The sequence below is a fragment of the Desmodus rotundus genome, chromosome 8, assembly GCF_022682495.2.
Source record: "Desmodus rotundus isolate HL8 chromosome 8, HLdesRot8A.1, whole genome shotgun sequence".
In the NCBI taxonomy this organism is placed as follows: domain Eukaryota; kingdom Metazoa; phylum Chordata; class Mammalia; order Chiroptera; family Phyllostomidae; genus Desmodus; species Desmodus rotundus.
This window is the reverse complement of record NC_071394.1, coordinates 89,731,381-89,743,556: the sequence shown is the minus strand read 5'-3', so window position 1 is coordinate 89,743,556 and position 12,176 is coordinate 89,731,381. Positions and strand designations below refer to the sequence as shown.

Here is a 12,176-nt window from a genome sequence, read left to right as displayed (position 1 = left end):
TCAGGGACTGCCAAGGTGATGATGAAGGAAGTGATGACTTTCTCCTCCAAACTCCGCCATCCTGAAGCGGGGAGAAAGCGGGACTTTGGGAGTCAGCCTCTAGGTGGCTAGAGAATGCTGTATGCATCTGTGCGTTTATGGACACGCTCAGGCATTAGCACAGGTGGGTCTGACCCCAAGCTGTTTAATCATTTGCTGCTGCTCCCAATTGGGCTCCCTTTGGGCACATACCCACCTACTGCATCTGACTCCCAGGGCTCTGGATCACCAGAGGGTCTTGCAGAGCAGGGCCTGCCAGTGGATTGGTGCAGCGCAGCGCTGGGAGCCCAGAGGCTCAGCCAACCCCAGCCAGCTTGACCTCCGTGGAGCCGGCACTCCCTGGCTTTTGCCACTTGAAGGCCCAGGGTGCTGGGGAAGCCAATACACATGCAGCTGACAAATGCTGTTGAGCATAGGCAACAGGGGTGCCACCATGGGAAAGCCAGTTTTTACTAAGTGCCTACAGTGTAACTGGTCCTCACAGGGTGGGGGCCGTGTGGGAGGTGGCACAGGAAGTGATCAGGAGAGGACATGGCCCTTAAGGGGGTGACCCTACTACAGCTAGGTAAGGAACAAAGACATACAGGGGCTAAGGCTCAACCCTACAGACCCCAAGAAGGACACATGCCAAAGCAATGGCACCAGAGGGCCCAGAGACCTATGGGCAAAAGTTCCAGAATCTATAGTGAAGGAAAAGAAAGGTCTTTGAGGTGGTCCTGAAGCCCCCTACACACACCCACATTCTCACCCATAAATCTGCTGGTCAGAGTCCCTGCAGCCCAACACTGAGGGCTGAACCGCCAAGCTCACAGAGGGGCAAAAATTGGTGAAGTTGCCCTGGACTCCCACCCTTGTGTACCTTCTCCTATGGGCAAACCTAATGCTCAAGGAGCAGGCTGTAACCAGCCCCGGGCACTGCCTTGGGGGAGGAAGCTGGATGTGTGCGCAGGTGGAGATCTCTGGCTCTGCCTCTGGCAGTGCACACCTGCACTGCCTGCCCGGTTGGCCCCAGGAAATCCAGGCCGCACTAATACAAATAATAAAGGCCATGCCTTCATTTATCTATTCATTTAAAACTGCTTGTTGCAGTTATTCCTGCCTCCAGGCCTCTGTTCTTGCTGCTTCCTCTGCGTAGAAAGCCTGTCCTCCTGATCTTTTCCCCTCCAGTTTTTGCCTGGAAACCTCCCTTTCCAAGGTTTTATTTCCTCTCTTCATCACGGGCCCAAATGCAGGCCCAGGTTTTTGCATGACATCCAAGTCCACTGAAAATGTGAACGCCCCGCTGGTCTCTGGGGTCTGCTGTGCACCCCCTGTTCCAGCACCGCAGGCTTATCTTGCTGTTCCCCTAGCATTGGCCTTGGATGTAGTGAGTTAGTTCATTAGCTCCAAATCTTTGCTCTAACTATTCCTTCTGCCTAGAGTACCTTCTCTGCCTTCCCACCACTGGCCAAGGAGGTATTCCTTGTCCTTCCTGGCCCAGGCCAGGGGCACCTTTGCAGTGGAGGCTTCCCCGGTTCCTCAGCTCTAGTACGGGATCTAGCACACGGTAGATGCTTGCAGGAAGAAAAGAATGATGAATTTCTATTCTTGCTTCTGTCAGAGTCTATTGCTGATAATCTGGGCAACTCATTTAGCCTCTTGGGATCCTAGTCTCACACATCTACAATGGTGAGTTAGGTGAGATGGTTCGAGACTTAGATTTTATGCAGAGCACTTCAGACTGTGTAAGCTTCCTTGCCCCATCCCCAAACACACCCTGATAATAACAAAGGTAAATAATATAAAAGAAATAGCAGTAATCTATTGAGAGCTCACTCTGATCCAGCCACTTCACTAGACCTTCCTCTTGTCTACAATCTCTGAGTCTCTAAGGGGTGACAAGTAGTCTGATTTATAGACAAGGGAGTTGAAGCCAGAGATGGGAGGTGACTTGCCCAAAGTCACACAGTTGAGTAGCTGAGTTCCCTGAAAGAAGGCCAGCCCCCAGTGGCCCCAGGGGACTCCTATCCTCAAGCCAGGGCCTCCTGAGATGGCCACTGCCCTACAACACAACCTGTAGGAACAGGCCTTTTCGCTGATGCTCACTCCTGACTCTCAGGAGGCTCAGGCTCAGGGGCCTGGTCTGCCCTGCAGGCTGGGAACCCCACAGCCACGTGGAGGAGAAGAGGGGGCCCCAGAGGGCAGGCACCCAGACATGTAGCAGCAGGGAGGCTGCAACCCAACATCCCTACCTAGCTGAGGAAATCAGGTACCTGGCCTCTCACATCATGCTGAACTCTGTCCCCTCCTCAGATAGATACACAAGCCAAGGTCCAGGCTGCCATCTGGGCCCAGCCCAAGCAAGGTTTGCAAAACATCTGGCTGCGTTCCAGTTTTTGGAGAAGTTGTCCTGACCATGCCCCCCATGAGAAGTGACTCGCAAGCAGCCAAGCCAACTCCACCACAGCATCCATCCTTTGTCTAAGGAGAAGTCCAGGGACCCTCTGCAGGACATGTGAACAAGCCATACTCTGGGCTCCTGCATCAGTCTCCTCCAACAACCCGTGTGACCTCAGTGAGGGATGCACCTGAGCCTCAGTGTCCTTATCTGCGGGATGAGATCAGAATACCTGCTCTACCTTGGTATAGGCAATTAAACAGCAATTAGAGGACTCTTGATGGTGGCTGGGGAAGCTCTTGGCCAAGAGATAAAGAAAACAGTGTGTCCAGGTGTCAACACAGGACCTGACCTTGCTCCCCTCTGATCCTCACGTATACCTGGGAATGAGGGAGAGATGGGATAGGGAAGGTAGTAATCCCCCTCTTTACCCTCACTCAGTCAGTTAATTCATATGACCATGGAGACAGGGTCTCTTATCCCTCCCATTGTGTTTCAGAGAAGCTGAGCTACCTGCACAAGGTCACACAGCCAGTGAGACAGAGCTGAGAGGGGAGCCGTGTAGTCTGGGGCCCAAGCTTAATCACTAGGTGCCCTACCCCTGAAGCTACCAGATCTTTTTCCTGAAAGCCGGAAAGCTGCAGCTTCACACAGACCTGGAGCCCTGGCCCTGCCACCTGACATGCCATGTGGTCTTGGGCAGTGGCCTTGCCTCTCTGAGCCTCAGTTTCCTCACCTATAAATTAAGGCTGCCCTTACTTTGCAGGTTGCCCCCAGCATTAAACGAGGTGCTCAGCCTGTCCCTGACAGGAGCCAGTAACATCCTACTGACAACTTAATAGGTACCATTCTGTCCCCTCCCTTGTGTAGCTGAAGCCATGGAAGCCTGGAGGGGCAGGGACCTGCCAGGATCTTGCAGCAAGTCAGAGGCATGGCAGGGTGAAACTCCAGCCTCATGGTACTCACCCAGGCATCTTCTCAGGCGTGTCCACTGGGGACCTGTTAAGCCTTGACTCTGCCACAACCCCCACCCCCAACATAAACTCACTTGCTTATGTGCTCTCAGGCACACCCCAGCCCAGTGTTTAGAACTCCTCCAGAAGTTTCACCTCATGCCTACTTCTCATCAGACAAGACCCATGATGCCAGGCCAACCCTAGCTGCTAGGCTTCCCTCCAAGCTGGGGCTCAGGTAGGGGACCTGGAGCAGTGGGGGAACCTGAGGGTCCAGGAACCCAAGCCCTGGAAGCCCTGGGGAAGACAGATGTGGGGGACAGTTGGTGGTGTCAGCTCCTAGATAAGGACCTACAGGAAAGTGGGACAGGGTTATAGGAGACATCCTGAGGCCCCCTGGTTTTCCTCTGCCCTGGCTTCTTCCTGATCACCCTGTTCAGAGGCCTGAAAGCTGAGGTAGGGCACTGGGCTGGACAGGGACAGGTGAAGAGGCAAAAGGACCACTCCCCAAGCCCTGGGCCCTGGTGGTATTGTTCCCCAGGACAGAGGGCCCACTCTGCCCTGAGGTATACCTAACCCTGCACAAGGGTGGAGGGAAGCCTTGCTTCCGAGAAGAGGTGGTTACTAAACTAGGACCTACCTGAAGACTAAAGAGTTAGCCAGGCACGATGTTCCAAGCAACGGGAACAGCATGGGCAAAAGCCCAGAGGTGAGAAATTGCAGAATGTGGTCTGGTAGGAACTGAAAGAAATTCTTCTCCCTGGAGCTGGAGGACTGGCCAGGGCAGGGGCTAAGTCACACTGGGCCTGATGGTCATGTACAGACTTCATCCTTTATCCTGAGAGACCGATGGCCAGCTTCAGGGCTGGGAATGAGGTACACAACCCTTTGGCATCTCGGGGCTGCAGTGGAAGAAAAGTTGTCTTGGGCCACACAGTAAATACACAAACACTGATGAAAATTGATGAGCAAAGAAAGGTTTTAAGTAAATTTACAATTTTGTGTTGGGCTGTACTCATAGTCATCCCGGGCCGCATGCAGCCTGCAAGCCACAGGTTGGACGCCCCTGAAAGGACTGTGTTGCTGCGGTGAAGAAGAATTACTAGGGATGAGGAGGTGAGGTCCTGAGCAGAGGAGGCTGCAGACGGCCAGACAAGAAACACCAGTGGTGGCAGTGAGGACAAATTAATGAAGCCAGAGTGGGGGGACTGAGGTACTGAGGGGGCACATAACTATACAATCTTCCACAGTGAACTGGGGCCTTGCTCAGGTGTGGGAAGTTGAATAGGGGGAACGGGACAGAACGCTGCCCAGTGTAGGTCTGCTTGGACCAGCCCAGTGGCTGGGAATCCTCCACCCAGCCTTGAAGCAAAGCTTCTGCCTGAGGGGAAAAAAGTTCATTTTTCTTCCTTTGTACCATGACTGTGCCCCCACAGCACCTCCCACGGTGGCTGTGGTTGGGGATGGTGGAGGCTTGAAAGCCTGGGGGTGGTGGAGGCTTCCTTGGAGCCTTCTCCTCTAGATTCCAGTGGTTTCAAATGGGTGTTGTAGAAGGACGAGGCTTGAGGAAAAGCAGGGAAGACTTAGCATGACTGGGTACTTCTGCCTCTCCCTTCCCTCCTGTCACTCCCCCCATACACACACACACACACGCATGTCCACCAGCTGGTACATGGGTGCACACATGGGAATCTAAAGTCAGATTCTCCAGAAAGCTCCCACTGCAACCCCTATGGCCCAGTGCTCAAACTCACTCCCCCTTCCCCCAGGTTCCCTCTTCAACCTTCCAGCCTTCCCTCCAGAGAGGTACCCCCAAGGCTAGGAGTGGCCCCCACACAGGGAGCTACCCTCCTGCCCCAGAGGACGGAAGACCACGGTTGCGCTGCAACATGATGGAACTAAAGCAGACATGGCACGAACATCCCAGGCTTCCAGGCTGCGAAACCCAAGGACCAGTTGAAAGTCTAGTTCATATTTTTTACGAGGCCCCCAAGCAGGGTCCTAAATCTTCCCCGCACCCGGCAGCTTCTATGATCCTGAGCACAGTACCTAAAGCTGGGGCTTCAGTTTCAGTGCCCATGTCGGGGAAGCCTAGGCACCCGGCCTGAGTCCTCACCCCACTGGACTGGAGTAGAGATGGAAAAATGTAAAAGAGGCCCCATGGAGGGCTTAGGTTGTGTACCCAGTCCTTGACCCAAAAGCTACATCCGCTCCAGAAATTCCAGCCTTCTTTCTCCCCTCCCTCCACTGCCTTGGGATGACTGCCCCATGCCTACAGGCCCTGAGGGGCCAGCCTGAGAACTGGCTGTGCTTCTGGCTCCAAGGGCTCACCATTCCTGCTCTCCAGCCCTGCCCAGCAGCCTGGCTGCCTGCCTAGCTGCTGTGGCCATCTTGGCCACAGACTGTGGCCGCAGAAGCCTGTGGGCAGAGGCAGGGCCCAGGCGTGTGAAGGTGGTGGGGTGGGCAGTAGCTGAGGGTAAGACTCAGATCCCTGGGGAGGCTCCTCTCCTGTCAACCTCTGCCTTTGCCCACCGCAGGCTGCTGGGCACTGGGGAGGAAGCATGTCTCAGCCAAGGGAGCTCACAGTCTGGGGGAGATGGACATGAGCAGCCAAGCTGCCTATTTGTAGTGCTGAACACAGGGCTGGGCCCACGGCACCTAATATTTCAATCCATCCTCAGGGCAGTCCCAAGGAGTGGGGATTTTACAGATGAGGAAATCTGAGGCTCAGAAAGAACCGGTTCTTGCTCAGGGTCGCACAGCCAGTTAGTGTGGAGGTTCTTCTCACTCTGGAGCCTCTGTACCATGTGACTGGTGCCTCTGGAGAGACACCAGGAGCAAAGAAATCCATTCCAGGAGCAAAGCTCAGCCTGAGCAGAGGCAGGAACTTGAAGAGCAGTATATGGGAGGGTGGGAGGTGGGTTGGCAGGGGTATCCTGGTGCCTCAGGGCCTCTCATATCTCTGGAGAACCTGGGATGCAGGGTGCCAGCTATGCTCAGGCTCTGCTGGTCCAACTGGCCAAACCACTTCTCTCCAGGCACTGCCCACAGCCCCTGCTCACAGCTCTGCCAAGAGTTGCCGGCAAACCCTGGGTGAAGTCTTAGTCAGGAGCCTACAATCCCCCCATTCTGGTTCCCGGGGAAAAATGATTACAGACAGGGTCCTGGGCCCCAGATTACTCTGCCATCTCCTTTAGAAAGCCCGCCCTGATTGTGTCCCTCCAACAGAACAATTTCTAAGATACATCGAGTAGGGTAGGTCTGTCTGGGGAGATGAAATTAGCTGTGCAATTATGGGAAATTTCTACTTTCCTCTGTAAACTTGTCTTTGTTTTCCTTATTTACTCCGTTTTTCCTGAGAACATCCAATGTGTGTCACTACTCTTCTAGGCTTCTGTAACTCTCCCTTCTCATCCTCATCCCCCATCCAGCCCCCCTGTCCTCACGGTTTTCTCAGAGGTTCCCAGCTACCGGGACAGGCTGCGGTGCCTTGGAAGACACTCACACCCAGGACCTCGGTGGCGTCATTCATGAAATGGGCGTGCGCAAGTCTCCCTGACTTGGACCAAGCCCGCAGCTGGGAAGGGCGACGATAACGCACCGCTGGGCGCCCCAGCACAGGTGGGGGGAGCCAGTTTACTCTCCAGGTGGCTGCCCAACCCGGGAATAGAGCTGGGAGTTTTATAGTCGGGCCAGCATCACGTGGCTGGGCGGGGTCTCCGCCCCCGGTCGAGGCGGGCGGGGAGGGGCGGGGGCCATGGGCCGGCCAATACCAGAGCGCAGGACTGGGGACTGCGGGGGCGGGACGGGGGTGTGTGCGCGGTGCTGTGGCAGCTGCGGTGGCTGCAGTTCTCCCCAGCTTTCCACGCCTGAGGAAGGGGCCACCCTCCAGCTCAGCCCCACCCCTACCTCCCTGTTTCCCACGGGCCAAGCTGGGATTGTTGAGCTGCCGGCTCTGGAGAAAGACTGAGGCTTGCACAGGCGAGATGACGAGGGGGCTGGAGAGGCCCGCGGCCCTCCCGGCCCTGTGGGTGACTGAGCCCCTCGGTTCCCAGCTGCCAGACCTAGTATGAGAGCTGGTAGGGCAATCAGATTGGAGGGAGTGCTGTTGCTTGGGTACTCCTCTGGGTTTGTGTGTGAGGGAATAGCTGTCGCTCAGTGACAGACCCTGACAATAGGAGCCCCCAAACTGACCCCCCTCACACCGCTTTGGGGGCAGGGGGTGGGGGGGTGGCAAAGGAGTAGGGGAGCCAGAAGAGGGGACTCACACGAACTCACACTGTGGGTCTGGGGCAGTCCGGGGCTGCATATCCCTGTGGGAGCCCCAGCAAATCCCTGTGCCCTGCACTTCCAGAAAGCACCTCCCCTTGTGTATTCCAAGTATTTTGCAAGTTTCACCCAAACACAAATACACTGAGGACAGAACTTGGGGACTATTAGCCAGATTTCACCCACTCTTTGTGTGGCGGTTAACACCAACATAGACTGAGCCTTTCGTCCAGTGCTTCCTAAGCTTGATCTCTTCCATCCCCTCAACAACTCACCAGGCCAGTATTACAGTTATCATCTCTATTTCACAGATGAGGAAGCTGAGACATAGTTAAGTCACAGGTCCAGGGCAGAACCGGGATGTAAACCTGGACTCTGCAGCCCCCTGGCCCGACACTTCCATACTGTGTGGCACTGTCCCCAACGCCACTGCCCTTACTTGCCCCTGACCCAGTGCCTGAGGCTGAAATCCCTGCTCCTGACCACTTTGGTGGCCTGAGGCATGGTAGCAGCTTAGACTATGTCCCAAGTGCCCATCTTACCTGGTCTATCCCTTGTTAGACCCTCCAAGGCCCTGTCACCCCTGGCAAGTTGCCCAGGCACACCAACCCTGCTGGCCTGGGCCTCCCACTCCTGAAACATGAGCCTAGGAGATCCCCCTGGGCCAAGACATTCCTCTGGGTGTGATGCGGCTGACGCTGGCAGTGGAAGCTTCTGGGACAGGGATGGTGATACAGAGAAACAGAAACAGAAAGGAAGTGAGAGGGGAGGGGCTAGGACAAGGACCAACTCTTCACAGGCATCAAGTGGGAGACCCCCTCCTGCCTGTAGCTGGGTGGATTCCAGGGACAGAGGGAAGTCTAGGCCTTGTCCAATTTGTTTTGCTGTCCTTTGGAGGAGTCTGGGGGCCCCCAGGTTCATGGCCTCTGGGTGGGGTAGGGGTTGCAGAGGTCAGGTTGGCTCTATTCTGAAAAACCCTCCAGAGAGCCAGAAGAGGAGTAGCCCTGGCCGGGCGCTAGGAGTAGGAGTCTGGGCACTGCCCAGTGCTACCCCTGAGGGGCTCATTTCCTTGGCTGCAAACCTAGAGGAGGAGAAAGGGAAAGTCTCACTTCTGAGTGGCTGCTATGAGTCCAGTCCTGCTCGGAGATTTATGTCCCATGTCACAAGAGGCTATCAAGGGCTCTTCCAAGGTTGACAGCTTGTGATTCAGCAAAGTGACCATACCTGTATCCCTGACCAATGTGAGCTGAGCTCTCACCAGGTGTTCACCCTGGGAGAACATCATCTCATCCAACCCTTATTCAACCCCTGGCATGGGTCTGTTACCAGCCCCTTTCATGGGTGAGGACTTAGGATCCGAGACATGTGGTCACCTGCTCAGGTCATACAATTAGCGTGTTACACAGCCAAAGTTTGTTCCTAGGCCTTAGCAGGCCCTTCTAAGGTTGGGTCCAGACAAGTTATGGAGGCACAGAGGCAAGCTTATCTGGACCATGCACTGATCCACCCAGTGTGGTACCCAGGAGCAGCTCCAGAATGCAGAGGGGCCCAAGCCAAGCTTGACCTGGACTCCTTGGACCCCAAAATAACCTGTTCCCCCTGGGGCCCCTGGTCCAGGGCCTGTCTCTGGAGGAAGGGCCATGCACATCCCTTCTCTGCCCTGGCCACATTGTGGCTTGCATAATCCTGAGGGACAGCAAAGTGCTTCCTGGTGTGTAATCTAACTTCTTGCTCCTGAAACACCAGCCCCACTCTAAAGCAGTGGTTCTCAATAGGGGGTGAATATTGGTCCTCAGGGGAAATTTGGCAATGTCTGGAGACATTTTTATCTGTCACAGCTTGAGGAAGGGGAGTGCTACTGGCATCTAGTGTAGCGGGTAGAGGCCAGAGGTGGTGCTAAACATCCTACAATGCACAGGACAGCCCCCACAACAAAGAATTATCTGGCCCAAAGGTCACAGGCCTGAGATTGAGAAACCCTAAAATAAAACATGGGCTTTGGAGCCAGGCAGACCTTGGTTTCAATGCTGCCTCTGCTGTTTACTAGCTGTGTGCCCTTCGCCAAGTGGCTTCACCTTCCTTGGTGATGGTCAATTTGCCATCACCAAAAGTGGTGCTAATAGTGGCCCTCATCTTAAGCGGACTGGAGGACCAAACAGATTGCACACATTCAGTATCCAGCACAGGGCCTGGCACTGGGGAAACTCCGTCAGTGACAGCCATTAATCTTATTTTCCATTTCCCAAGGTGAACCAAGGGCATGGGAGCAAAGGTCTGGTGGCTGGACCTGGAGCTCTCCACTAGTCAGCCCTCCCTCCAGTAATGAGCCTATTGTTGATATCCTGGGAGAGGCTTGGGTTGGCCACTGTGGACCTGGAGGGAGCAGCCAGAAAGGAAACGTGATTCAAGGTGGGCAAAGGTCACTTGAAGCTCACCTTGCTCACCCTTTCCAGGGATACCATGGGGTGGGGGCGGGAGGGGGGGACCAGGACACAAAACACACTAATGAATATACACAGAGTAAGATCCCTTAGCTCAGGAAAGTTCCACGGATTCATGGCTGGGCTCAGGGAGGAGTGGCATTTTAGTGAACACCACCCAGATAGGAAGAGATGTGAGGGAGGGAGGAATGGCATCCTAGCCCTGGAAACAGTATGTTCAAAGGTCTGGTTGTAAGGAGTAAGGCCTAAGACCTATTTCCCAAATGATAGTCCAGTGTGGTCAGAGGGGTCCAGAGTTTGGCAAAAAGAGCTTAACCTGATGGGGTGGGGGACAGGCATCAGGACTAGCAACCTGGACATTAACCATTTTCAGACTAGGTCCTCCTTCCCAGGTGTACCTGCTTCTCAGGGCACCAGCGGCCCCCTCTCTCTGTGATGGGAAGAGTCACTGCAGTTTTTCTCTTTGCAGTCTGGACACTCCCTGCCAAGCGCAAACACACTCACACACTTAAAACAGAATTTAGGGATGCATATCTCTGCCAGAGTTGTCCATCCGTGGGGGTCACACTGGACATCCCCACCCCCCATGCTCACAGTCCTATACCCTACCCTTCTTACCAACCCAGGGTCCTCCCACCTAAACAATGTGACAGCCCTTCTGCCCTTACCCAGTCCCTCCCTTCTCCTGCTCCTCTGCCTCATCCATGCGCCCAGAAGCCCATTCTGCTGTAACCACTGCCACAACCTGTTCACTGAGAAGACCAGAGTCCTAGCTATGGCCTGTCTCAGCCACGGCCCCCTTCCTCAGCTCATGCCTCCTCAGGATTGCCCCCCTTTTTCATCCCTTAGGCTTTAACTAAGAATAGCTGTGTAGGCTCTCCTCGTCCCCTAGGACGCCTGGGACCTGGAACCCTCTTCTTTGTCTTTGGAAAGTAACATTTCTTTGGAATATAGAGCCAGCGTCTTGGCTTTCTGAACTCTGGGAGCAGAGGAATGGACTCCCTGGGACCCACTCCGAACTCAGACTTCAGCCCAGGGAATACTCAGTGAATGAATGAGTGAATGAATGAATGAATGAATGAGTTATGCCTGACAGCCAACTTCCACGTCTCGAAAGGAAGCTTAATTTAAGGCGCCTGCCAGGGGCGAGGGAGAGCTCTGGAAAGCCCGGCCAGGAAGGCGGAAGACACGAGGAATGGGGTAGAGGCTGCCCTCGAGTTTTCTGACCAGCAGCGGCAGACCATCTGCCCTGGAGACTTTCCAACTCGTCTACCGGCCGGGCTGAGACTAGCCGGCTTGGCGGCGGGCACCGAGCCCGGCTGTGTCCGCACTCCAGCCAACAGGAAGAGAAAGAGCGAGACCAGGAGAGGCGGGCCAGCTGGCTGGTGGGAGTCCCAGGCGTGGGCGCCGGGATCTGGGGAACCCCAGCTGGCGCCTCCCGGCCTGGGTGCGTGAGGCTGAGGGTGGGGGCAGCTGCTCCTGTCCTCCGGCCTCAGCGTCCTCGATAAAATGGGACCCCTTCTGAGGGTTGGAGAAAGCACTGATGGTGCGGAGAGGAGGACGCGATGTGGCCGGGAGAGCAGGAAGGCCCAGACGCTGAGTGACCCGCGCGCAGAGGAGGAGACGCTGGACCCCCAGCTCTGGGAGGGCGGAGGCGGGGCTTTGGAGGGGCAGGCCCTGAGCGGGGGCGGGGCCGGGGCCGGCACCTGGGTGAGGTTGCGCCGCCCCGCCCCTTTGCACTTCCGTGTGCCGCGGCGCGGGAGCGGGAGGTGGCTCCACCGGGGTCCCCCGAGCGACCACCAGCACCCGCCCGCCGCGCCTACGCCCGCAAGATACTTCGCCGGCCTCCGGGCCCATCCCGGTCGGGGTCCTCCAGACTCCCTTCGGCGCGCACTCCCAGGAGCCGCGCCGAGAGCCAGACCCCAGCGGCCGCGACCCCTGGTGCCCGGTCCCGCGCCTGGAGGTGAGTGAGGGCTGGGCCCGGACTTGGGATCGGGGCTACCCCGAGGGCGCGCCACTCCTCCCTTCCCCCTCCCTCCCCGCTCCGGTTCCCGTTTTCGAAACTGAGAAACTGAGCCGCAGCCAGTTAAAGTCCCG

The 12,176-nt window shown here is 56.0% G+C and overlaps 1 protein-coding gene across 2 annotated transcripts in view; it reads left to right on the top strand.

The window, feature by feature from the left end:
• Window positions 1-11,808: 11,808 nt before the first annotated feature.
• Window positions 11,809-12,176, top strand: part of PRKCD (protein kinase C delta) — a 30,459-nt gene continuing 30,091 nt past the window's right edge. Inside the window, exon 1 of one of the 2 annotated variants that reach the window (XM_053930000.2) lies at window positions 11,809-12,042. The gene's annotated coding sequence lies outside the window, so the exon portion shown is untranslated. The remainder of the gene's footprint in view (window positions 12,043-12,176) is intronic. The other variant, XM_053929999.2, reaches the window with a different exon arrangement.